The following is a 24,562-nucleotide window of genomic DNA, read 5'->3' as shown; positions in this document are numbered from 1 at the left end:
GGTGAATACATATTCAGTGTGGGTGAGATTCAGATAATCTTAGGTGCATTCATACAGTAGGCTACAGGCATCATATGATAGAATTTTCTAACCAATATGGACTTGAAAACAAGTTAAACAGTAACTTACACCTGAAAGTGCTACCCCTTGTGTTTTGGAAAATCTCCTGTGAGGGTCCCAAGACAGAGGTGATGCTTGTGACTTCGAGAAAGAGTTGAATCCTGTACTAAAGAGCTAGACATAAAATCAGTAAGATATGAACAAAGAGAAAATGTGACATATCAAATACTTATTGCTTCCATCTTAGCACTTCCATTAACAAGATTTCCAGGGTGAAAAATGCATGTTTACAACAGGAAATCTATAAAGAACTTGCAGTTCACAATTTGTGTGATCTTTACCTGGGTGTTATGATGGCTTCAATAATACATGGTATGTGGTACATTCTGTGGAGAAAAAGGTTCAAAGGTACATGGAGCAATAAGCAGAACTTTAGGTAGTGTGTGTATCTCTCTCTCTCTGTATATATACATAGATATAGATTGCTTAGTTCATCCAAGAATTTCCTGTTCAAAGGCTCCTCAGAGAAATTCGTTACTCCTCTTTGTGGGTTCAGGGTGGTTCTTCTACTCCTGGTGGCACTAACAGCAGTTTCCTTTGTGTCTTTTTCTCTGAACTTTCTGCCCACTTAAATACCCACAGTATAGCTGAACACCTAGATCACCTTTGAATCTTTAAATGATGAGACTGCAGAAACACTTACCAAGCTCTGAAAGTAAAAATTTTTCTGTTCAGTCTTGTCAAAGGAAGTGCCTGAAGGTTTTAGCAGCAGACACTCCCTACCTTGCACTGTCTTCCAGGCAGATTTCAGCTAGATTGATGCCATTATTTTAGTGGGTCAGAGGTTCAACTCACAACTCCTAGGTTACATGGAGATTTTCCAAGATGTTCCCTGAAACCGTCAGTTTTCTAACTGGAGATTACAACCTAATTATTTTTCTTCCTCCATATGGATCCTGCAGGGTGACTTTTTAAGCTTTATGAAAATGAAATTAAATGAAATTAAACTAAATGAGAGTTAGTCCCTTTTGAAGCTATATGACTATTTTTTCTGTTGTGTGGTATAATACTCTTCATAAAAAAGACCCCCAACAATAACAAAAACCTGTATGTGTTAAGTTTTACAAAACCCAAACAACAAGAACAAAACCGTGAAAACTTAATACCATAAAAATGCAAACTCTGAACCCAGTGTACACAATCAAAATCAGCTACAGTCAACAGTGGCCCTGATGACCTCGACCCAGAGTGTTGGCCATATTTAAATAGCAATCTTTCTGATTATATCTCCATACACATGGATTTCAGTTTTCCTCTGACTGCATCCCTGTGTGACATTTATGATGTGCTGATTCCATCCCTCCTTATCCCCTGGATGGGATGACAAACATGTAATTGGAAAATGCTGACAGCCATTCTGTGAATAACCCCAATAGAAGCTGGGTGAGATGTAGCTGATTGCTTTAAGAAGATGGTACTGTGTGCTATGAACATGCACACAAACACATAATGCAACAATTCTCTCCTAAAATTCTTTCCCCAAGGTGAGTCATGATGGTGCTAAGAGTCTTGTCTCCTCCTGGTCTGATCCTGGAGAGAGAAGACATGAAATTTTTCTCCCATGGCACTTGTCAGACACAGGACTTAACCCCTAGGGCTGTAGACAGCTGAGCATAATTTAGGGAGCCACAGACATTTCTAAATTGCACTGGAGACTGAAGAAAAACAAATATGATTTATAGCCACATTGTTTTTTTCCCTTCTTTCCTCAGCCATGCTAAGATTATACTGGCTTCAGTTTAAGCATCTAAATTAGTTGTTATTCTTTATTCATGCAATTCATGATAAGCATAAAAGGTGATGCATTCATGAGGTCCTTTTGGCCTTATAAATCTCCAGAAGAAAGATAAAACTGTGTTATGTAAGTTTTATGATATTATCAACTCATTTCTCAAACATGCAGCTGATTGTAACTGCATTCTTTGTAATGGATCTGCAGCAATGACAACCATATGCTGTCTGTTTTGTATAGCCATGTTTTTAAATCATTAAAATCACTAAGGATTCTTGGAGGCTTTGTAAAGAAAAATAATTGCGGTAATAAGGATATGTCTAAAGACTGTTTCATTGGTGAAGACTTAGCTTGGCAGACTGTTGGGTTTATTTGCTTTCTAAAGTCCTTCCTAGTCAAAATAATTGTGTAGAGATCATCATTTAATGGATCATCTCAGCTGTGCCATCACACATTAAAATAACGTTATGTAAAAGACCAAGGTAACATGAAATGATAAATCTTTTACATTTCTGGGCATTAAGAAGAAAAAATAAAGGCATAAGTGTGCAAGAGTCTTACTAAGAAATACAATGGCATTGTAGACTTTCAAGAGAAAGGAAGCCATGATGCACAGTAAGAAATCAGTGTTACTCTCCCACCCACTTCGGTAGAGTGAAAGGGTTATACAGTTTCCCAAATGTTACAGATTATTTTTCTATGAATTCCTTGATGATGGAGGGATGTAGCTCATTCTGTGACACAATTTTCAAGCACTGTGGCTAAGACAAATATCACAGAGAAATCAGTATGAGTGGATTAGAGTATTTCTGCCACAGACTTTAGGAATATCATTTGGGATAACTGCAGTGCCAGAATTACCAGCAGAGTCCTGAAGGACATCTCTCGGAGAGGGACAATTCGTGTAGAAAATAATCATTGGCCTTTTACAATGAATGCTTCTCAGAAAACTATAAATATATTCTGTTTAAAATTAGACAAATCCATCCAAATAATTACTATTTCTGCCAGCAACCTTTTTCTTGAAATTTATCTGAAAGGTCTCCAAACTTGGTCATTACCTCATCCATTTCAAGGACATTTGGCCTTGTGGAATAATAGCCTGTCACATTCAGGAACAGAATATCCTGTGAAAACCATCTAGTCTATTCACTCAGCTCTCAATTCATATTACTATACATTATTCACATGTTTTCAATGTACTGAGGGCACTTCTCAAACTGAGGGTTTGTTAGCATACAGCATTTTAAATAAAGTCTAAATTTGTTGACTTATGAGCTTTACTTCTGATTTCTGTCAGTGTCTTAGCCTCATAATCTACTCTCTGCTCTAGTTCAATCTCATAGTCCTACTTAGAGACTAGGACAGCAAATAAAAGGAGAGAAGCATGTCGACATGGTTGTAATCAATTGAATTCATTGACCTCTGTCAAAGGACAGACCTTAATTCTTCAAACTGTGGACATTTTTTTTTTTTTTGGTAGTGTTTTCATTGTTCTCAAGATGCAAGTTACATGATTTAATGGATTAATAAATTAAATTAAGGCTTAAATATGTAAAAAGAGTATTTGTATGAAGGAAGAATGGAAAAATGTGGTAGAAAAAGAAGTATGAAGAATGTGCTCCAAAGAAGTGCCAAAAGGGAGCTCAGAAAAACATGGAAGAGCAGTAACATTGTTTGTGCTGAATAGTGGCAGCAGGACTTCATATGCCTTGTATTTTGGGATACTGCATAGATAGAAGTCTGTGACCCCAGTAGACATGCTGTGCTTTTTTCCTTGCCTTTGTTGCAGATTTACCTTTGTATTGAGAGTCTATTTATGGCGAGGGTCTGCTGCAGAGCTGTGCTCTCGTGCAAGAAGGTGGTATGGCATGCTGTGGTTCCTTTTTGGATCAAGATCTTCCCCTGGATGGCAGAACGCTGATAGTTCTTGAATGTCATAGACATCAAGAAAAAGAACTGAGTGTATTGCTCACTCTCCTGATGGAAAGAGATGTTTTATTTTTACCTATTTTGAAGAAATAAATCATTGGGGCCCAGGAGATAACTATCCCAGGCCTTATTTCTCCCTCACTTTAAACAGACAAAGAATACACAAAATTATTTCCAGTTATGTCTTCCTAGATACACCTTACAAACTGCTTTGTGTTTCTTAAGGACTGGGATAACTCACAAAGCCTTCAAAAGAGCCTCCAAAGAAGAAGTAACAGGAACCTTAAAAGAAAGAAATTTAAAATAGCTGCCATTCCATGTGAGGGACACTATTTCAGCAATCCCAAGCTAGGAAGCACTGGCTTGGGGAAGTGGCTGCACTCTGTAAATAGATCTGCCCTAGGGCTGTAAGTCTGTGAAACTATTTGAAGTCACTGGATGTGCATGAATTTGTGATAGAATCTTAGTGTGTAATAACTGGGATATTCTTAAATGAATGCATGGAATGAAACTTAAAAGCAAATGAACTAAAATTGACAAAAGAAGTAGAAGATTAAAGATGATTGTAGGTTCTTGGTCGTACAAGAAGATAAAGTAAAAGAAAGCCTTTTTCTTTCTTTCTCAGGCCATAAAAACCTTGCAGTCAAAATATTACATCTGATCCTAGTTTCTGTTTTGTATGTTTCATTAACCTATTATATTACTGATTAATAATTTGTAAGTTGATTTTAGAGGCTGTTTCAGGTTAATTACTTTTTAAAAATAATGACAAAAATTAACCTATTTGAAAGACAAAAATTATTTTTGCTCTTTAAAAAATGCACAGCACAAGTGAGTATGCTGAAAAAAAGACTATCTTCATCATGGTTTAATTAGGCTGCTGCAAAGTAGCTACTTGCTATAATATCTGACTTTTATCGCTTTTAAAGACGTAGCCTTTATTTATTAAATTAACTGTTCTCCAGTTTAGAATTTACTGATACTAATCTGCAAATTCTTTTCATTCCCTTATTAAGATTTTTTTACTGAAACATTAATGTATTAAAACATTCTCATGTGACTTTTATTCTTCAATCTGAAATCCCAGCTGTGTGCAAGATAATAAAAAGGTCTCATCTATTTTAACAGGATCAAGATTTCCTTCTAGCATAGCAAATAACAAGCTTTGTAGCTGCATGCATGAGGAAAGTATTCATATTTGTGACAAACTGTCTGTCTGACATTTTTTGATTTTTAAGTGCAACCCTGTCTGAATGCACAGCATTGTTAATGGAAACTGGTGTTTTATTTTTAGATTCAGTATTAGCACACGGCAGCAAGGATTCAAGTAAAGCCTCTTGCACCAGCAATCAAAGGAATTATGACAGCAAAAGCTGGGTTATTAATTGAAAGCTGATGTACTTTTATTTGGGCTTGGTACCTTTCGTTCTCAAAGAATAAGGCATGTGCCAAAGGAGGCTGTGGGCTCCCAGAGCCCAGACAAAGAGGAGACAATGCAGAACAACTGACAGGGAAGTTTCAGACATTAAAGGTTCACAGAAACCAAGCTGCCTTCATTGTGGCAATGCAGAAGATAGCTCAGCTGAGGGGGATTTACAAAGGTGTAAACAAGGTTCTGAATGTAGGCCATTTGCCATGTTCATGCATTAGTCTGAATGTGTTGTACCTTTGATGAATTGATAAACCACAGTAAGTTTTAAAGCTTCTTAGGCAGGAATCATTTTAGTCAACTCCTGTCATGTGTCTCCAGTTTGAGATATTTGCAGGATCTGACCTGACTGGATCTCCTCAAATAGTGGCATCTTGTACCCTTGTGACTGCAGCACCAGTTATGATCTGAGAGAATATTAATGACAGATTTCTATTTTGGTTAGAGGCTTGAGTCCTGACAGCAAGGAAGCAAAGAGGAGATCTTCCTTTGACTGGCTTGAGATGAGATCTCCAGTTAGTCACAACTCTGCAGAGAATTTAAACCTTTGCAGTGAGTTCCCTAAACAATATCCAAAAGTTTTCAAACAAACAATTGAATAAAATATCCCAGTTTTAGTAGACAACAAAGTAGGTTAATTAATCTTTTAAATACAGAAACTAGGATGGAGTAGTAATAAAAGGGATTGTAAGCCAGCTTCCCCTAGTCCACCGTGTCCTCATAGGTGGACCATTGTGTCAGCTATCTCAGTGTCTTTCTGACATGCAGCAAAATGCACAACCCCCCTGGACACCTTTTTGTAGTGCCTTGGGCCCAGCAATGTCTCCAGTTGCTGTTTCTCTGAGCATTATCTTTGATGCTTTTGGAGCTGCAGGCCGTCTCCTTCTGTATGCTGTTTTGGTAGCCTTTCTCCCTCTAATTTCTTAAAAATCTCCTCTGTGTCTGGGCAATTTCTACCAAAAAACCATTTTTCCTCATCCTTCAGAGGGTTATATATGACCTCCAGCTCCCTTTTTAAGAAGTGTAGTGCCTACACTAAAAAAACAAAGAACGGGTACAGTCTGTCATATGGCTGATCTTGCTAAAATCCTCAAAAAGGAAACCGGTCCTCCTACTTCTGTTGCCATGACAATGAACATTTTTACAGAAAGCCACATTGTGGCTAAGAAATATATTGTATAGCAGTTCATACAAAGCAGTAGCATCACAGCAATTAACTTAATGACTCAAACTTACAGGCTGCCAACCCCAATATCCCTTTTCTGACAGTGACTAGTACCAGATGCTTCAGAGAAAGAAGACAATAAATTAGTTTTAAACAATTATGCAACAAACTGTCCACAGAGAACTTTCTAACTGCTTTTAGTTAGAGATTAGTTCATTGCATAAGTCAAGGGTTTGTAGTTTTTTTTCTGTTTACATATCTTTCCTCTGCAATGTAACTGCACATATTCTCACCAGACATATAAATGCTTGGTTTTCTTTAATTATCTTCTAAAACCTTATCTCCAAAGATGTCTGTGACTGTGAGTTAGAATGAATATTTTTACATTGTTTAATTTTTTTAAAAATCTGTTTCTCATAGATCAACTTCTCTTTTGATAAGAGCTGTGTGTTGTTATGTTATGGTATATGTTATATCGCTACTGTATGTTACCTTACTTGCTTTTCTCACAAAACTAAACAGCCTATACATTTTTATGTTTGCCTTGTATTTATGTTGTTCCCTGTCTGTATAAACTCTGACCATCTCCTCTAAGTGCAGCATCTTAGGAATGAGGTATGAGCATGATCTGAACTCTAATCTGGGCCATACAGATTATCGTGATAATGACCTCACAGCAGCCTCAGTATTTACTTCTAATTTACATAAAACAAGATGTGGGAGTTGACCGTGTGGAAAGTATGCAGGGAATAAAGAGGTAAAAAGTACAAAGGTAAAAAAGAAATAAAAATGTTGACAATTACACCAGAAAGTCCTGTTCTAAAAAATGTAGAAGTATTTCCCTTGTCTCAACACATGAGAATAGCTCTAAATAATAGCACTAAAACAAGCAAAAAAAAATTCCACTGACTAAACATCTACTTGGAGAAGCTCTTGGCTCACATAGACAGTGGTTGGAGACTGGTGCAGATCATCCAATAGACTTTGGCTGTCAACCTGAGAAGTATCTAAAAGATTTGCACCTTTTTGGATCCTAATAAACTAATGGTGTCTTCTGCAAGCAGCCGGCTTACTTAAATGACTAAGCGTGTTTGTTTCTTTTCTGAGCTAAAGACTAAATCATGAAGGCAGAAACAAGAACAGATTTGGGGGCACTCAAGAACAAATAATGAAATATTTCTTGCCAGACAGTTATCCCAACTTTCAACTAAGATGCAATAATGGTTTTCCCCCCTTCTAATAGAAATTGCTGTCACAATATTAATTATCCTCTTGTACACGAAAAAACAGTGTTTGAAATAAAAATAAAGGAATTAAAAAGATTTTGTATCAAGAATATTACTAACAAGTAAGCTGTAATTCCATTTTACACCGAGACTATTAAAATTTCAAGTGAAACCTGAAGTCAAACTTGAGTGAATATAGGATGATTAAAAAGAAACAAGTGAAAAGATACTTTGGGCTTGTTATTTAGGTTCATGCCATAAACAGAATTTTATGTATTTACACAGCTGAGTTATGGAACATTTACCCTTTTCAGTACTTCAAATATGTACCTTCTTAGCAAATATGAGTACATTAAATTCTAAATTCAATCAAATAAAGTACTTATGATTAAGTTAAATATACAAGCATGCAACAAAACCAGTAAACCTTTTTTAGAGGATTTTAAATAAGTCCACCTTTATTTTGCTTATATCCATTTAAAACAAATATTTTATGAGTAAATTTCTGGGCAGCAGTGCATTCTGGAGCAGGCAGTTATAAAATAAATATGTCAGGAAATTTATAGTAAGATGATCTACAGCTTGTAGTTGTTAGTATTTACCTTAAAAAACTAAGCTTGGATAGGTAAGATAAGAAAGTAAGTGTGACTGGTAGGGGCAAAAATATGATGACTACTGTGTCCATTTGAAAGAGTGCAAAAGTTTTCAAATAAGATATTAAACACTTGATCAATGACCAAGACCATAGCCGTGCACAAAAATACATCCATGTATCTATTTCCATAGTCCTAATAACACTTCTTAACTGGGAAGAATATGTCCTTCCTGAGCAGGGAGGGGATCTTGAGAAAGGGAAAAAAAAAGACATCTGAACCCACTTCTCTGTTCATTTTGTAAAGGTAATTACAAAATGGTCCACACCAAACTATCTCTGTGTGCCACTTTAGTGCACTTTAGTGCTATCCAAATTACTGGAGAGCAGTTTTCAGAAAAATGGGCAGGGTCCTATTTTCACCAAAGTAATATGCTACTAATATGTCTGCCAGAAAGCCAAAATTATCTCCTCAGTTTTCTAAAGAATAATCTGAAGAAAATATCTAAACCACTTACGTATTTAAAAGAAATCAAATTAAATGGGAGTAGAGGGCATGTGGAGCAGATAATTTTCATGGGAGCTGGTTTGAAGAGGAAAAACACACCTGTAAGTGATCTTGCTGAAGTCTAATTCATATTAGAGACCCAATCTCCAAGTTCATTGCACAGTGCTTGTAGGGGGTGATGTGTTAGCACAACCATGGTGCAGTCTGTATTTTAAATGCTCCATAACTGAGACTTTATTAATTTCTTTGCAGGATTCCTTGTAGTTGCAGTGACACCCTCGATCGTTTGGTGGTGGCCTGCACAGAGAGATCGAGTGTCCAATTGAATTAAGGCAAATGTGCTTCAGCAGGGAATTAGGAAGGAGAAATGGAACAGAAAAGAGATGGAATATTGTATTAATCGGGGGCATGACTTTTCAGCAGAGGACACTGAACATAATTCAGATCTACTGACTAACAGCATACAGACTGCAGTGAACACGACAAATTGATGTGGGGGGTGCAATAATTGCAGGCTCAGAACAGCATATACTGCCCGAGGGGTCTTTGAAGGGCAGAGGATCAAACAGAGGTTAAGTCTAGGATTTACAGGGGGTAGATTCTCGTGACCTTGGTGGCAGCAAAAGCACAGCTGTGAACCTGACAGGTGGCTAAAGCAAAAGAGTTCCAGAATACAAATTGGTCTTGAAAACAGCATTAGACCAACTTAAATTGTTTTGTTTTGGTTTTGATAAATACAATGAAGTTTCAAATCAAGAATCCTCCTCCCTTTTTTACTTAGCCTATTAGGACCAGGAGCACTGCACTCTATAATGATACACTCAATTTCATCAGTGAGCAGTAATTATTGCTCCTACTTGCATGGGAGACCTCTGAGACTACCCCAGGTCATTCTTGAGAAATGCTGTGGTCGATTAAGCACTGTAAGGGTCATTCTTCCTTCAGAACAAGCACTGAATTAAATCCTACCCTGCAAGAGATACTGATGCTGTTTTCAGCTGAGACAATAATGCCAGGATCCAAGAGGTACAACAACCATTTTAATTAGAAGTGAACGTGTTACTTTGAGCATCTCAATTAAATCTCCTTTATTCACTAAATCTGGCCCAAATTCTGCCTGTTTAGTCAGTATAGTACTTGTCAATATAGTTCTACTGTGTGCTGCCATTTTACAGGTCCCTTTCTCCTTATAGTGGCAGATTAGACATCAGTAAAATAAAAATTTTTAAAATGTTCATTATTATTTCTCTACTGGTAAGAAGAAGCTTTGCCTAATTTTGACTGACAAAGCTCTAATGGACTTAAGCCAAAGGATTTAAGTATCAAACAGTACCAACTGAAAAACACCCTCATATAGTGGTATAAAAATGTACCACTATAATTACTTCTTTTTAAAAGTTATTAATTTTGGCTTTTATAATCATTCATTAATTTGATACCACTGTCAAAAATACATCATAAATAATTTTTGTTAAATATATTTAGTATAACCTAGTAAATTCTCAGAAATGGAGTAGCCCAACTGACAAACCTGGTTTATTTCTATTCCTTTCTATCTGAGATTCTAATTCCTCTAAAACTAACAAGTTAGAATAAGAAAAGCTTTTGCACTGCTCTGCTGTATGAATCTCCTACTCATAACAACAGGCAGCTTGTGTAGATGCAAAAGGTGTTTCAGAAGTCATTAATTAACATTCCTAGCTATTAACTTGAAAGACAATTTAAAACAGAGATGCATTGTAAACCAAATATATCCTCCTCTCTGTGATTTCCATTTTCTTTTGATCATAACAATCAACTCACATTACTAACCTGAATCTTGTATCTTAGAGATGAAATTCACAAAATTCCCACAAGTATTTCACAGCAAACAGAGCAATCAGTCCCTTAAGCCAAAATAAAGTCTCTCATGAAAGAAGAAATGAACTAGTCAATTAATGTGTGCTTATAGCAGGATAATTTGGAATGGAAAATGATTATTGCAAAGCATTTTTGAAGAACAGCTCAAAAAATATATCAATATTAAAACCTTTCTGTGAGTAATGTGATCTCACACTTGTGAGTGGGGAAATCATTTTAGGATGATCTGGTTTTTATAATATACATGTATCTCACAGTGGACTGTAAGCACGACATGCATAATTAGAGGAAGAGAGGGAAACAAATTGACAGAGTAGTGAACCATGCCACAGCTCAGTGTAAGAAGCTGTTCTCTGCAGTAAAACCTATTTACTGCAGCTCCAATACTGTGCTCAATTTCAGTACACTTTATGCTATAAAGGTAGGCAGACTAAAGGAGTTAAGGAAGAGTTATAAGAGCCAACATGGTGCAGAAAGCAATGGCCTGTAACCATACACAAAGCAAACACTGTGGGCAATGTTAAAAGCCAAATTGTTAACATGGAAGTGAAACCATAGTAAGCATAGTGAAAAATAGGTGAATAGAGAGAATAGATTGAAATTAAGGCAGGAAAAATGGATTCTTTGTTAAAAGTCTTCTTACTGGAGTTATATGAACATGTAGAATAATCTCCCATAAGAAATACTAGAAAACCCATAACTTGGATTGGTGAAAACAACAGGAAGAATGTGACAATAAATTGTTGTACAGGAAGAAAAATTAGATCTCCTACTGCCACCAGAGGCCCTTTCCCTTCCAATTTCCATGAGTTGAAACCCATGCAGATACATTGCTAAAAACACAGAAGGAAATTGAAGGTATTTGAGCCCAGACAAGTTTTGTTTCCTGCTCTTCTGTTTCTGTGTTTTGGAGTAAACATAGTGCAGGATAAGTAAAAGTGGCTGAAAGCACAGTGATTACTAACACAATCAAACTGAATAGGTCTGACTTAAGGTTATACCAGGCTAAGACAGTAATAGGAGTTCTGAGGGGTCTTTTTTATTATTTATTTTGGAGAGGGGGAGAGAAGAGGAGGGGAATTTAAAGGGCAGAAAATATTTGTATGAAAATAACTCCTCTCTGGTGCTTTGTCTTGATATATGCTCCAATAGCTCACATATAACCTTGAAGACCATTGCCCAATGCCAAAGAATTCATTAGCTTCTGGACTGGAGCTATTTGTAAGTGGGCAATCATACTGACACAGCAAAATTAATCATTAAGGTTATTATAATAAGGTTGTGACGTCTTCAAAGATTTTTCCTTTACACTGCTGTGGCAATCAAGAAAGTGATTGCTAAATGGGAATCAATGTGCCTTCTCAATGTGGGTTCACATGTTTAATCTGCTGCCCACTCACAAGAACAATAACTGCAAACAGAAAAGGATATTATTTCCTTATAGCACAAGGCCTATGAACATTCACAAGGACAGTGAATACACAGGATATACTGCACTCATAAAAGTTCTTGTGTTCCCAAGAAAACAGTAATTTTTTGCTTTTAAACTTCTTCAGTCCCAGATAGGGCAAAAGTCTTGACAATGAGGGATAAAGGTTTATGTTATGGACATTGCTTCAAACTCTCTGCTGATCTTGCTCATTTACTTGGACAAAACTGGGTAAAACTCTTCAAGCAAGCACTCATTTCCTGCAAGACAGCTGTGGAGCCTGTATTGAGATAATTAACTTCAAATGGAAGATTTTGTATAATTTCCTGGACTTCATTGCCTTAAATTTCCTGTGATTATTATTACATCCTCTGTGTTTCATAACTTGTCTGATGCCCTCATAAAATCGTTGTAACGGGACTCTTCTCTAAAGCCACCATGAAATTGTTCTAACAGAAGTGTGCTGAAAAGGTCAGGACAGCTGGACAGTTGGACAGCTATTTACCTGCATATCCGAAGACAAAGACAAAGTTTGGAAGTCTTCTAATGGTTGTGTTCACATTCACTTTAACAAACACTCCTTTTTGCATCCTTCTGCCTTTATACATAGCTGATTTTTAGCAATATCCTGAATCAATCCCTCCTTTCTGCTATGTTTCACTTAATTATCAATTCATTCATTTCTAGTCCTACCTGTGGACTCTGAACTAACAGTTTGTTAGATTCCCCATATAAGGCTCTGTGTGATATGAATGCTGCAGCTGCATATGGCCCCTCTTTACAGGGCTGGTGACAATAACACATCTGGTCAAAGAGAACAGAAGTGCAACACGTCCAGAAGAGCATTCATTGGAGAGAGGTACTAATCTGCTATACTCATTCCTTCAGGAAAGTGACAACATGGTTTGCCATTGTTCTTTTTCAGCCACAGTGAGGGTATGAGCAATAGGAAAACCCTAAGTTCATAGTCACTTAAAATACTGTAATGGAAAACGTGACTGCAAGGTAGCATCAGCCTTCTCCACCTAATTCCAGATAATGTTAGGATAGGTCTGGTCCCAAAAAACAAGTTAATTACATTTTCTTTAGAAATAGCTTTGGTATCGTCTGGGACGACACTCTATTCCACTAAGAAAAAAATTCAACATAGACATAAGATAGGGGTCATTCTTTCCTTCAAAATACAGTAACAAAGGAAAAGCTTGAAGGATCCTACTCCTAACCAGAACATAAGAATGAAGAAAGATTTTATTGAGCTTGCAAACTTCGAAGAAATAATTAAGAGATCTGTTCTTCAAGAATGCGAGGTAGAATTTAAAATATTCAATCAAAACAAAAATAAATAAAAAGTCTTGTTAAAAAAGTTTTTCCCAGAAAACCAAGAAAATATTTGTTCCCAAATCCTTGTTTGCACTCTTGCTCAGATAAATTTTTCACTCTCATCCTCTGCTCCCACTATCTGAATGACACATGTCACTGGTAGCAGAGGTAGAGGAAATTCAGTTGCCCACCTGGCAGGGTCCAGGACAAAATGTTACAAAATATATTGGTTCTTTGCAGGCTTTTCTGAAGTGCCCATTACTCCTCAAGAATTCTCCTTCAAAATTTATCTGATTAGGCCAAGGTAAGGATTCCCTAGAAATGTTTTTAATGAAATCCTAGTCCTCACACCCACTGGAAAAACTAAGCCACACAAAGTTTTTCAACATCTTCTCATGATTGATATAAGCAATACAATAAAATCCCACTTTAGGTCTGCCCTAATACAGAGGTATTTACACAGGAAACTGTTTCACGTGGCATACAACAGGAGTACCAAAGAAATAATGCACACAAGTTCTTATGAAAATTATGAGTAGCAAACTAATGAAAAATACTAGTACATTTCCTGCTCTTTCATTCCAGCACTAGGGATGTAAACTGGCTGCACAACTTCAGCAGTGAGACAAAAAGGGCAAGTTTCATAAACAACCATTTTCCTTACCCCAGTGATGTGGCTGTTCCTAACATCCTAGCACACTGCTGAATGGGAAAATAATCTTTTCCAAAGCACATTAGTAAAATATTTTGAATGCACACATGAGTATGACACACAAACCTATATCTCCTACAGATGATATAAGGCACAGTTTAAAACCTGACCAGAAACCAGACACTGCTATTTGTAGTTTGTCTTAAAGTTTAATGAAAGCCTAGCATTTGAAGTTAATACCGTTCTGTATAGACCACTTTTCTACAAAAAAGAATATCAGTGTTTCAAAACAAGTTGCTACATGGTATAGGCCCTGTACATATCCACTCCCATTTAAGAAGGATGCTGCCTACAACAAAATAAAAGCAGCCTAACAGTCAGAGTTCATATATATTTGCATGGTATTTAAATAGGTGACATTTGATTTATGCAGTACAGATAAAAATCACAAGATTGTACTTGTAGAGAGCAGCTCTTCTTCTTCTTGTATTAGATGGGCAAGTTTGGGTTTTTTTTTTTTTAATTGAAAATTAATAGCTGACATTTCTCTTTCCTAACATTTTCTAAGCTGATTAATTCTGAGAACCAATTCCAGTAAGGGTATCAAGCCAGACTATATTAAGTGATAAGGATTACACTAATTCATCCACAGCATCTTGATAAACAATCTTTCAGTGATGGATGAGAGGAATTTAATTTCTACCAACTACAGGCTGAATTCCTCAGAGTTTTATGACCTACTGAAAAAGGTCTTGCATACAGACATATAAACTGATTCCAGCAACCAAAGCAATCAAAATAACTTCTGACGGATTACCAGCTGCAAATCTGCAAGCAGTAGTTTGTGCATTAGTAGTATTATATGCTCAAATAATAATAGATTTATAGGGCCACTTTAGTTGGATTTTGATACTCCTTTTTTGTGGATGTGGTTCCCAGTCCTGTTCTGAAAGTGCTTAGCATCTCCCGGGGTCTTTATTAGGCCATGATTCATGCTGCTCCATCTAACTGGGAAAAATGACATGGAACCAGTTTTATATAGAAGGAAATATTATTTTTCCCATCAGATAGGCAAGCCTGAGAAAGACCATCTGAATCATCATAAACATTTTACAAAAATGCTGCACCTCAGTTATGATCAATTACCCAATTGGAAAAAGGATCACACAAAAAAGAAATCATATCAGCTAATCTGGCCCCAAAAATTTCTGCATAATAAACGTACAGAATAGCATATAATATGCATGTGCTTTGTTTCTCTATAACACTTACAGACTTATTAGTTTCACTGAGGTATTTCAAGTATTTCTCGGCCTTATGAAGTCCACTATATATATACACATATATATATATCTAATAAAGTGTTCCTATGTAGAAGATACTTTGTAGTGGTGGGATACACAATGTATGAACATTTAGCTTATGTAGTCCAGCACTTTAAAATACATTTTTCTCCATGACTAATACATACACAAGGTATTTCAGACTAATCTCACTAACCTTCTTATCCATTATCATTCCTAATAGGCAGATCTTCAAATCCTTTGGAAGGACAATATCAAACATTTTGTCTATTATAAGACCTGTTTTATTTGAAATCAAGTACTTTGGTGATGTTTCTCTTTTCAGGAATAAAAACTGGGAAACCTGTTTTCATTCTGCTACTGAGAATGGCATGAAAATGAAAAATGCAGATGAAAGATATGGCAAGACATAACTACTTTAAGAGTAGAAGTAAGTACGCAGATTTCAGGTAAGGAGCCAAACCATAACACTGTACTACCACTAACAGGTTTCTATAACTTTAAAAAAAAAAAATAGTGGTTAAGAAATCCACCTAAATATCTAGTTGTATGTAATCCTTCATTGCTTGCCTTCATTCCTTGTGAAAGCAAACTTGCATCTATTAATATTTCTGTTAAAAAAATAGGCTTAAGTACATTTGCTGTTATGGAATGAGTTTTCATGCTCTGTGATAGTATATCATCAAATGCCTGGGGTTGGAAGGGACCTTAATGATTATTTAGTTCCAATACCTGTGCCATGGGCAGGGACACCTTCCTCTAGAACGGGTTGCTCAGAGCCCCATTCAACCTGGCCTTGAACAGTTCCAGGAATGGGACATCCACAACTTCTGTGGGCAACCTGTGCCAGTGCCTCACAGTGAAAAAATTCTCACAGTGAAAAGTTCTCACAGTGAAAAAATTGTTCCTAATATCTAATCTAAACCTATCCTCTTTCAGATTGAAGCCATTACCCCTTGTCCTATCACTATGTGCCCTTGTAGAAATCTGTCCTTGTCCAGCTTCCTTGTAGGTCTCCTTCAAGTGCTGGAAAGCTGCAACAATGTCGCTCCAGAGCCTTCTCTTCTCCAGTAGGAACAATCTCAATTCTCTCAGTCTTCCCTCATAGGAAAGGTGCTCCATCCCTTTAATAATCTTCATTGCCCTCCTCTGGACTTGCTCCAACAGGTTGATGTCCTTCCTGTGCTGGGGATCCCAGACCTTGACTCAGTACACCACGTGGGAAATCTCCATGTGGGATTTCACAAGGGGAAAGTAGAGGGAGAGAACCTTCTTTGGATACAGCCCAGGATATAACTGGTTTTCTAGGCTGCGAGCTCACATTGCTGGCTCATGTCCAGCCTCTCAGCCACCAGCACCCCCAAGGCCTTCTCAGCAGAGCTGCTCTCTATCATTCCCCATCTCATATTGATATTGGGGGTTGCCCCAACCCAAGTGCAGGACCTTACACCATGTGAGTATCAACAGGAATGGTTGCACTTCCACTTGCAAAGTTACTTGCAGTGCTCCTTGCCTTGAACTCTCACTTCTAACTATGAATGTATGCAAGCCTTTTTTTCATTTGTTTCAAGCCTGAATCAAAATATCATACTTTTTCCTTCTTTCCTCCTCCCTCTCCCAGTTGTCTGGAGTGTCTCTTCTAGGGGAATGATGTCATTACTTAGATGTATTAAAATGCATTAGTGAATAATGTTTATGCTAATTATTATGAAAATACATAGGTTGAAAATAACAAGGTTAAACACTGACTTCAGGAGGCTGTCAGGATTTGACAGGACTGAATCACTCATACAAACTGTCTATTAAATAATAACTCCTCCTATAGCTAAGATCCATTAATTTTTTCATTAATGTCAATAGCATTCCATTAAGTAGTTTCCGTAGCTTCTTATATAATGAGCACACAAGATAGTCTTGCATTCAAACTGGGGCTTATATAAATGCAACACTGCATGAAATCTCAGCTCTGAAACAGCACAAAGAGTCAGTGACATTAACGTAGCACTGGCGACTCCTCTCCTTTGCCAATATTGCTGAAACAGCAGTTTTCACAATGGATTTTATCTAAATTAACTTTATTTCACACTCAATTTGTTGTGCATAGTTTACCCCGTCTTTCATGCCAATTAACTTCCAGAAATGCTTGGTGTGCAAAATGAGGAAGATCTAAATGAATTAAATAGGAACCTAATTGTACTATGTGATAATAGCTGCTTTGCAGTTTACACAGCGGTTGCCATTAATGTATGTGTGTTTTAATAAGTTGCATTTGTAATGTATTCACCTCAAAATCATCTGGGAAGTCAAAGTAAGTAGATGTTTCAAAAGCCTGAAATCTCTTCTTTTGTCATATTAAAGAGGGGAAAAAATTTACTTGATGAACCAGCAAAGATGCTAAACGCATCACTTTGAGAAGTTACATGGTACCAAGTGGGAATGAAATCTCTTGTGATTGTCTTTCTGCTCATCATTAGTAAAGCCAATTAGTTAGCAGAATTCCCATTCCTTTTAGGTGCAGTACAAACACAACTGAGCATCATTAACTTGCCATGAATGTGCTAACCTCAGAGGTAAACAATGTATTTTTCAAATGCTGACCTAAATATTAGGAAGCATTTTCCACTGGCCAGAACATCAGTCTAGGAGACAGAAATGGATATTTGTGTCTGGCTCGTCCACAAATGGAATCTGGTTCTTTCTGAAATTCCTCACCACTAATACAGGAGATTACATATATATAGATATAATATATTACGTATCTCTATACTTATGTATATATGCATTTTCACAGAGGTTAGTTAATTGTGAAAGTTCTTTAAAATCTGTGGGTGGACTTTCTTTGAACAGATCTCAAGAAAGAAGTAGAGCATCTACAGGAATATTAAATAGACTTATGTGAATGTGTGATCTTTATGAATGGTTTATGAATAGTAAGAATTTATTCGACCTAGAATAGCAGTATTTATTTTCATGTGAGCTCTTTTCCTAAATTTATATAGGAATATAATTCACTCCTATAGGCACTATTATTGTCTGAAGCTACAGTGAGAGACTGTTACACCCAATATAACCAATGTTTCTCATCACCTGTGGGACCATTTTAAGAGCTCTAAGAAGAATATCCCTGTACCTCTTCTGGACCTCAAAGCTCTGAAACATGGCCACTGTCGACATCTCTTCTAAATATTGCCACTACAAAATAAAAATCATCAGTCTTAGCCTTTACTGGAATTTGGAACAGCTGTTTGGAGAAACATCCCATCTTGTCTCTTGGAGCCAGAGGAATGACTTGTGGGAATCAGAAGTGTTGGAAACACGTATGACATCTCCCTCTCAGTTGCACCTTTTCTCTCTACCCTTCTCCGCTTGGAAAGAAAGGAACAAAAAACGAACCAAGAATTGCAAATCTTCTAGTTGCCTTCCTAGATAGCTGATATTCAGAAGGGAAAAGTCACATAGCACTAAATTTAAACAATGCATTTGTAAAAATTATCTGTAGAATGGGACATACAATAATTGTATCATCTGCAACCCGCCTTTACTCTCTATTTCATACCACATAATTTTGATGTGCTGAACAGATCAGGATTAAGACCTGATGATACAAGACAACAGCTTTCTGGGATGATTTCTGAAAGATGGGATAAACTGTCTAAAAATTTAATGAAATATTATGTAAAATTTAGGAAAGTTCTTGTGTTAACAGTCTTGGACAATAAATCTCTTTTTCACTTCATGCAAAAGGAAGCAACATTGTGAGGTGCTTCATGATACAACATAGAACTGACGCAGGCTGTTTCCTAATGATATCCAAAGAAGCCAAATTAGAAACCTCTGTACAATTTCACAGGACTCAGAGGGATGCCCAGCACGATGTATCCACTCAGATAGCTACACTCTTGTGAAGAATAGTTGATGGAGCGTAACATGTTTGCCTGGAGGCATGACCCGTATCAGTGCTAATTTTGCAGATTGAGGGATCAAGGAGTAATTAGACAAGCAGGGGCATCATTAAAATGTAGCATGTTTTCCTTTTATTCTCATAATTTTCAGATACACTCAAATTGTTTAAAGAGGAGAGACAAGTCAGTGCTTGCTGCATTATTAAAATTCTGAATTATGTTTTAAATCTTAGTGCATACAATGTTTCTCAAGAAAAATTGCTATAGCTGAGCAGTAGTTTCAGCCACTCTGGGATAAACAAGATAACTAGTTATATTCACTTTTCAGAAGTGACAGAGGTTTATCTGTGCTCCTTTAAGGATTTGCTGAAACAAAAGTGTATCTCATTTGCAGCCACAGTAATCAGCTTACCTTTAATCTTTTGTTTTCTTTGTAAATAGCAAAGATTTATTTGCTTTGAGCTGTCTAAAACCAGAGCTACCACAGATCATCCAAGAGTATTAATCTTTGTTCTCTGCAACCTGATTTCTGAAAACTGGGGGCAATATAAAAAATGCAATGCAAGAAAGTCAAATAAACACATTGTTTTCCAAATTTTGGAGCTCTTGTCACTAAGTTAAGATGTGAGAAAAAGCATTTTTCTCCCAGGAAGGTGCAGTATTTCAGTTCAATGATAGTTTTGAAGTAGATCTTTAATTGATTCAGATTTCGTTGAAAATCCATTACTACAAAATTTGTTGGCAAATTGCTGTCCTTTATTAAAAAGCTTTATCCCAGAATACTAAACACCAAGCAAGGATTAAGACAGCCAATCAGAAGAGCTGTTCACCATGCTGCTGAGTGTTAGAATTTGGCAATGCTGGTGGAATTAGGGCCTCCTAAGCTTCAAACTGAACTAAACCAGATGTTAGCAAAACAATTTATATGTGCAAACCATAATTGACTTCTTAATTTCGTGCTTTCTTTAGTTGGAATGCTAATTAATGTAGTTATGATTAATAACAGGATGGGTAATTGCTATTTTTCCTTCTCCATAAATGTCCTTTTTTATTTAAAGAGAGTGTTTTGTTTCAATTGTATTATATGTTTCTGAAGCCCTGATTTATTTGTTGCCCCAGATTGCTTATTAGAAATGCATGACAAAGTGATAATTACTGTCAGATCTGGGTAAAGCATGTCACATGTTCCAGAGTATTATTTAAATCTATAACTGAGTATATCAACTTAGTTTGTGCAAATTGAAGTTTCAGGTAGAGGCTCAAATAATGTCAATACAAATGAAAAAAATAATGAAAATTATGAATACTATAGAAGGGTCATAACCAGGCTAAATGACAAGGAGTAATAATCTTTACAGCTAAGACCATGTAATCTACCAGAAGGAAACAATTAATTTCAGCCATATGAAACCAATACATTTGAACATCACAAGCTTAATACAGCTGTAAACTTATCAGAAACCCAGGCGCTACACATCTTGGATTATCTTTTTCCACAAATTAACAGAAGAGTCTTGCAATTACCTAAATCACATGAGACATTAGTATTATACTTCTGGAGTGGTAGGTGTATTTCTCTCCCTTAGAAATGATGTTGGTTTTATAAAGCTGGTCAGTGCCCTCTGAATTTTATCCTTCAATGCCTTTTACTGTAAGTGTGTTGAATATTGATAAGATGCTTTTCTTCTTATTCCACTGAGATCTAATGGAACATCCAAGCTGGGGGTTTTTTGTGTGTTTGGGTTCTTGGTTTTGCTTTGGTTTGTTTGGTTTTTTGATTTGTTTTGGTTTTTTGTTGGAAGTGAAGCCATTGACCTTTTCCAAATCACTTTGCTGTTCATCTTACTGGACTGTGAGACTACCTGAAAAGCAGGTGACATTATAGATCCTCCCTTCACTGTGGTATATCATGGGGGAAAAGCATTAGCATTATTTTGTTGATGTCAAGGCTGCATGTGATCCTGTTCCTATAATTTGAATAGACCCTCGCTCATAAAGTTCTGACAGTTGTTTTTCATCATTCACAAGGGACAACAGCTGGTCAGTTCAACAGACTGACCTTTGAAACAATACAAACAAATCTGATCTCAGGATGCTTCTGAGCCTTTACTCCAGTGGATTTTTAAAATGTTCTTTATTCTCCCAAATAGTATTATGCATTTTATGACATTTTTAAGGGCTCTTCTTAGGACAATTATTCTTCCTGAAATTCCTGTACGCAGTTCGTTGTGTAAATATGCATTTAATGCTTTTTTACAAGGTCCAATATTTTTTTCTGACAAGACCTTGAGCTACTTTTTAAGACACTTCTTTCATGTTAGAAAACTTATTTCTTTTACTGGGTAAAATATGATGGTTCTAGTTTGACAGGCTATGATGGCAATGATATGGTAATAGATAAGATCCTAGTCTATGTAGGAGTTGGCCTGTCTCTGCTTGGAAGGAAAACTTTGGGGTGAGTAGTGTGTGTGATTCTTTAAGATTACTGTAGTATATTCTTCAGATTAAAGTCAGTATTTTAATAAGCAGAAAAATGAGTATTTGTACTTTTGCCACTGACATTTGCCAAAAGACTGTTAAAGCAAAAGCCTTGACCACTTGTCAGTACGAAAGATGAGGTATCACTTTTTATAAACAAGACAGCGGTGACTCTAGATGTGGTGGTCTTGTTCCAACACAGGCAATCATATTCCATTTTCTTCAAATTTAATATGTTTCCCAGTAGTTCTGGTGTTTTTTCAAATATTCTCTAAGCTGATGACTAGAGTTTCTGCATGCTATGGAATACGTAACGTGCTCTACCTGACACAGGGATATATTTCAGCTATAGAAGATTGACCTCTTAAACACCCACAGAAAAAAAAAGCTATCATTAAAAGCTCACTATTCTCTGCCCTAGGTAGCTGCAGTAACCATGGTACTGATCTACACATAACACTAAAGGTACAGTACAATAATCCCAGTGGAATGGGAAATGTAGAATTTTAATGATTCCTTCTTTATTTAGGTTGTAAAGTGCTTTGGGAAAGGTATCCTTCAAGATGAAAGCTAGTGCAGAAATATAAGCTATTGCTATTATGCTTTGAATTAATCACTACTTGCTTTCCCCTCTAGAGTGATGCAGAAAAACATCTTAACATCTATTTTACTTGCAGCCTGAAAAAGAAAAAAACCTTCTTCTCATAAAATAGGATAAAGCAAAGAAAAATATAAAGCTCCTTCAAACCTGAAAGAAAGAAAATCAGTTTCATGTTGATATATATAGCTTTCATCCTGCATTTCTTGAAATTGATATTCATTTGAAAGAAAGAGAATGACCTATGAAACAGAATCAAGTCCTTGGTTATTAAATATCTGCTAGGATGGATTCTGAATGGGTAATTTCTGTAAACCCCTATGGTAGGGGAAATGAGGAGAGAAACCCTACCACCCACTTAACACTGCTAGTGTGAATGAGCCGCACAATAATCATGGTAATCAGGATGTAGACTCTAATTAAACTTCAGTGTGTGAGGAGCAATTCACCTAAACAAAATAAAGTCAGAAAACAATTAAAACTAGGCTGGATAACATATTCACGAAAGTGATAATGCAATTTACATATATGGATACACTTAAAACTCACACTTTTAAATAGCTAAATGGGGATCCCGTTTCCAATGTGCAGTGGCACACATGTATGGTTATATGCATGTATTAGTGATCAATGGGATGTAAAGCAGCCTTTGTTTATTTGATTTCTGTCCCAGAAAATAAAATTAGAAACATAGAAAATGGAGAATTAACACGAGGCAGGGACATCATGTTTTTATTACATGTTTATAAAATAGTCCTGTGTACAACATTCTCTTTCTCCCTTATTACAAAGAGTTCTGCATGTCCTGCATTCTACACAAGGGAGATAATCTAATCATGGATTTATGTAATGATTTGACTTGGAAAGGACCTTTAAAGATCATCAGGTTCAACCACCCTGCAATCAGCAGGGAAATCATCTGGATCTGTTTGCTCAAGTGCCATCCAACCTGATTTTGAACAGTTCCACTGATGGGGCATCCACTATTTCTCTGGGAAACCTATTCCTGTGTTTCACCACCCTCATCATCAAAAAAAAAAATTTCCTTGTATCCAATATAAATATGCTCTCTTTCAGTTTAAAACCATTGCCCCTGTTTACAGACCTTGGTAAAATGTTGTTATTCATCTTCCTAGTAAGCCTCCTTTTTATATTGAAAGTCCACAGTGCGGTCTCCCCAGAGTCTTCTTTTCTCCAGGTTAAACAATCCAAGCTGTCTCATCTTTTCTTCATAGAAGGGGTGTTGCAGCTCTCTGATAATTTTTGTGGCTGTCCTCTCTAGGTACTGTAATGGGTCCATGTCTATCTTGTGCTGGGGACCCAGTAATGCATGTTTGTAACCTTGATCGTAGGGGAGAAGATCGAAGGGGAGGTGCTTTATATAATCTCCTGCTTAACACTTGTGGGAAAAAGAAAAATGCTTTTTGTTATCACCCACTCTGTTGAGAAAAGTTGTTCACCTCAGCCGTCATATCCAGTAGCCTACATGGGAATTAGTGGGGTCATAGGAACACAAGCCAAGGTCTGAAGAAATTCTGTATTATCTGCTAACTTTTAAAAAGTCACTGTGATTTTAGACCACTTCTTTGACTGATTTGAGACCAATGGGTTTAATTGCAGTCAACATATTTGCACGGAGTCTGAGCTATACTGCACACTCTTTCACAGAACCCATCAATTATTCTGAGAGCCTTGAAGTAGGGGGGCACAGGAAAAGATATCTCTTTAGATTTTTTCTTCTATTCTTTGCGTCCTGTAACATATGTGTGTGATACGTCCATATGTGACCATATGTAACACAGTCTGGGAAGTGGCATTGTTTAGTCTGGGGTTGTTTGGATTGGAGAAAAGGATGCCCAGGGAGGACCTTATCACTCTTTACAACTGCCTGAATGAAGTTTGTAGTGAGGTGGGCGTCATCCTCTTCTGCCATGTCTCAAGCAAAAGGAAAAAGAAATCTCTGAAAGAGTGGTTAGGCACTGGAATAAGTTGTTCAGGGAGATGGTGGAGTCACTGTTGCCAGAAGTGTTCAAGAGGTGTCTGGATGTGGAACTTGAGGATATTATAAGGTTTAGGGGTGATCCTGGCAGTGCTGGGTTGATGGTCAGACTAGATGACCTTGAAGGTCTCTTCCAACCTTTAGGATTCTGTGACATAAATATATATGTTGCTAAGATGTAAGCAGCTTTGGAGTCTTTCAGTTATCTAAAGATTTCTTCTCTGAGGAAGGTTCTATCAGCAGGTGGCTTTCAAGGGGTCCTAATGAACAGATGATCCCATCTTTGATTTTATCTATCTTTGATTTTATTGGGACA

The sequence above is a fragment of the Corvus cornix genome, chromosome 5 (genome assembly GCF_000738735.6).
Source record: "Corvus cornix cornix isolate S_Up_H32 chromosome 5, ASM73873v5, whole genome shotgun sequence".
In the NCBI taxonomy this organism is placed as follows: Eukaryota; Metazoa; Chordata; class Aves; order Passeriformes; family Corvidae; genus Corvus; species Corvus cornix.
The sequence above is the reverse complement of the archived record's forward strand: the minus strand, read 5'-3'. Positions refer to the sequence as shown.